The sequence below is a fragment of the Tiliqua scincoides genome, chromosome 4, assembly GCF_035046505.1.
Source record: "Tiliqua scincoides isolate rTilSci1 chromosome 4, rTilSci1.hap2, whole genome shotgun sequence".
In the NCBI taxonomy this organism is placed as follows: Eukaryota; Metazoa; Chordata; class Lepidosauria; order Squamata; family Scincidae; genus Tiliqua; species Tiliqua scincoides.
Genome location: NC_089824.1, coordinates 9,303,349 through 9,307,505, shown reverse-complemented (window position 1 = coordinate 9,307,505; position 4,157 = coordinate 9,303,349).

Below are 4,157 nucleotides of genomic sequence, written 5' to 3'. Positions count from 1 at the left end.
CCCCACGCAGGGTCCAGTCGCATCCAGGGAACTTTCTATCTCTGTCTCACCTACCTCACAGGGTTGTTGTGAGGACAAATAAGGGGAGGAACCATGTACACCACCCTGAGCTGCTTAGAGGAAGGGTAGTATAAAAATGTGAATGAATGAATTAATAATTCATAAGTTTTTGTCACCCCATATGACATGATTAATTATTCAATTATTAATTAATCAATAATTAATAATTAAATAACTAATTATGTCCTGGGGTGACAAAAATTTATGGGCCCCGGATGTCAGATGACCTAGCTATGCCACTGGGTACTCTACATGGCACTTTCTGAATAAGGCTAGAGCAAGGTGGGACATGTCACAGCGTAGCAGAGTCTCACTTACAAGCATCCCACTTCCACCTCAAAGAGGCTTCCTGAGTTCTCCTGAACCACTAAGCCAGGGGTGCCCAAACTCCAGCCCATTTGCAACTCTCGGGGACCCCCAATCCAGCTTGGGGGAGCCCCCAGTCTCCAATGAGCCTCTGGCCCTCCGGAGACTTGCTGGAGCCCAGGCTAGCCCAATGAGACTGCTCTCAGTGTGAGGTCCGACTGTTTGACCTCTTGTGTGAGCTGTTGGCCACAGGCTCCCTCCGCTGCTTGCTGTTTCATGTCTGTGAAACAGCAGCAGCAGCAAAGGAAAGGCTGGCCTTGCAAAGTCTTTTATAGACTTCAAGCAATCAAAAGACCTTTATTCATTCCTATAAATTCCAGCTCTAATTTATTCATTTATGTAAATTTATTCAAATTTAAAATGCAAATCAATTTTTTTCCTGGGGTTCCAACACAGTGTCAGAGAGATGATGTGACCCTCCTGTCAAAAAGTTTGGATACCCCTGCACTATGCCAGTATGAGCTGGGTGAGGGACTGTTGGAAGACTGATGAGAGGTCTGGGTAGGTAACGTGGGCTGTAGGTGTGTAGCCTGCCCCAAATACTTGCCCCTTTCCAAACTTCACAGAAGAATCAGACTGCAGGGCTGCTTTCACCTAATGAAGGGGATTGGGTGTCTTTGCATCAGCCACGACCCCATTCTGCCCTCCTCTCTTTCTCTGGTCTGCATTCGTAACAACCGAGGGAACCAAGAGACACATGCTTAATCCATGCAAATAGCTGAACCCCTTTCCAATCCTGCTGACCTATTTTCAAGCCCTTCTCCTCAATGATATGGGCTCAATATGGAGGTATTTATAAATGAAGGGATATGCAGACCCCCTGCCCATCCTTAGAATGTGTTAATGTGCTAAATTCCGTTTGTGTGGACACACAGAACTGCCAGCCCTTGGGGTACCCAGCTACAAAGAGCGAACAGAGCCACCTGCCTTACTAGAGGAGGTGAGGCAACAGCTGCTTACTCAGTCCAACTAAGCATTCCTATGTCATTTCATAAGGGAGGCAAAGCATCTCGTTGGCAGGTGCTTTTTATCTGGGCTAGAGTAAGGAGGGGGAAAAGTGCCTTGCTTCACAGTTCAGGGAAGCTGTGCTGAACTGACAGAATGACATACTCAAGCCAAGGTGAAAAAGGAACACTGTCAGGTGATGTCCACTAAACTGCAATCTGTGTTTTTCCCTTTTTCTCTTAATATAAAAGGGGTGACCTTGGTGAGTCCAGGAATGCTTTGACTGAGTCAATATATGTGGTGAAGCAGCACAAAAAAAACTTCCTGGTATACGAACAACAAAATTTGATTTAGAGGAAGGGCTGGCAACTGGCAGCCCAGGAGGCTGAACCTGGCCTCCAATCCCAAGAGCACGCCCCTTGGCAGTGGCGTCGCTAGAGGGATGCGGGGGTGTGTGCGGGCCACACCGGGTGATGCGCCCTGGGGGGTGACGCGCTACAGTCATGCCTTTACAAGCTACCGCGTCATGCCATACACCGTTGGATGCGGGATGACCAGCAGAACACAATGCAAAAAACCCCGTCGAGATATTGAAATCGCTCCTTTTGTTCAAAAGTTATGGCCAAAAAACCAGAAGGAAAAAATGCATGGAGCCTCTATGGAAAGTGAAAATGAGCCGTATCGTGCATTTACTCATGAGGGGCAGGGCAGGGCAGGGCAGGGCATTGGAAAGGGCAGGCTGAGAGGAATCCAATGACACCTGAATGGTCCCGATCCAGTAAATGCAGCCCCCCAAAAACACCTGAGAAGGAGGTCCCTATTCAGCCCTATGAAAAGCAAGCCAAACCAAGTGGCCGCATTTACTTGCGAGTAGGTGCACTTGCCTTAGTCCGTCAGAAAGGGCAGGCTGAGAGGACTCCAAGGATGTCAGAATGGTCCTGATCCAATGAATGCAGCCCCCAAAAACACCCGAGGAGGAGGTCCCTGCCCCCCCAGCTGCAAGTGTATGGAGCCCTATGGGAAGTGAAGCAGCCTCACATAGCATTTACTCGCGAGTAGGCAGACATGCCTTGGCTGGTGGTCAGGCCAGGCAATGAATGTGAAGACACCAGAATGGCCCCGATCCGATGGAGCTGGAGTGCAACAAAAGCCCCAGAAGGCAGCCTCCCCCCCCACTAGAAAGGACCAACAAAGAGGCTTGAACTGGTAAGGGGAAGGTTTTTTATTTTGTGCTTGCAAAGTTTCCCTCATAGCCCAATCCTAGCCCCACTTTCCTGGGAGTAAGCCCCATTGACTATAATGGGACTAACTTCTGAGTAGACAGGCATAGGATTGGGCTCTTAGACATGTAAAGCCAGGTGGGTCTTTGTATTGATGTGCTTGAAATAGAAGGACTTTCAATTGGGCACTGGGAGGGCTGAAGCTCTCACTGATTCTTTTTTTTTGGGGGGGGGGGTGTTATTGCAGGCAGACTACAGAGAAAACTCACTTGGTGGAACAGGATTGGCTCTCCCTTATTTAATTATTTCTTTTATTTTAATTTAACTCTTTATAATTATTTATTTTAATTTGCTTGATGATATCACTTCGGGCCATGACATCACTTCCAATGGGTCCTGGACAGACTGTCATTCTACAAAGTGGGTCCCAGCTCTAAAAGTATGAGAACTGCTGCAATAAGGTGTTAGTAAGAGTGTGCGTGTGTGTGTGACTCCACAAGTTTTCAAATAACTAAAATCAGAATTTGGAGGAATAATCCCTTCATGTTATACATCAATCAATGTGTAATTTCATTCAGAATGCAATGAAACAAACCACATTGAAATATCTGTTTTCTATCAAAAGGTACTGCCAAAAAACCAGTGGGGGTGGGGCGGGGGTGATGGTACATCACCATGCCTACCATCTGGGGTGTTGCCCCACCCACTGCATGGGGTGACGCGGAGGCCTCCCGCACCGGGTGACGCGAATCCTAGTGACACCACTGCCCCTTGGCCATTTCTTCCCATGTGAACCGTCTGTTTCAAGGTCTCCTTCACTCCTTCCTCTGCAGTACGGACAGCCACAAGGACTTTGTCAGCGTCCTCCGTTATTACATAGATTGCTACTCCGTGCAGTGAGCTCAAACCTACACAAGTGGAAGCAGGTGGCAGGGTTGCAGAAGGTGAAAGCACTGTCAAAGCCATCGTTGCAGTTCTTTGTCCTGCAGAGCCCCCTGCCTGTGTCTGGCTCGGGTGTGAGTGCCTAAGGGCTTGGGTCAAAGCTGCTGGCCTTTTAGCCTTTAGCTAGAAAGGAATACTTCTGCTGAAAACTGGAGATCTCTCTACCTCTCTTGCCAAGTGGAGGATTGCAAAGGCACCCTGCAACAGACTTTGAAAAGTGGCTGCACCAGGGCTAGTCTGAACACATGAAGCTCCTTTCTATTAGACTATAGGTTCTTCTAGTTCAGTACTGTCTGCACTGACTGGCAGTAGCGATCCAGGGTTTGAGACAAGAGTCTTTCCCACCCCTCTCTGCAGATGCTGTACTGAGGTACAGCTTCATCTAGTAGTGTAGCTAGAGGGGGTGCAAAGCATTTGCCTCTGTTTTACTCTTGCCACCAGAATGACTCCAAAGGGGAGGGGTCCCTTTCACAGCACGTTCAAGCACTTGCAAAAACTTAGGGCTTTGCATATCTTCTAGCTACACTACTATATCCTCAATATATTCCAATTGTGTTAAAAAATAATCATCTTCATTGTTTTCCAGGGTATTCCTGGGCACAACTGAGGGTGCTGGCATTGACT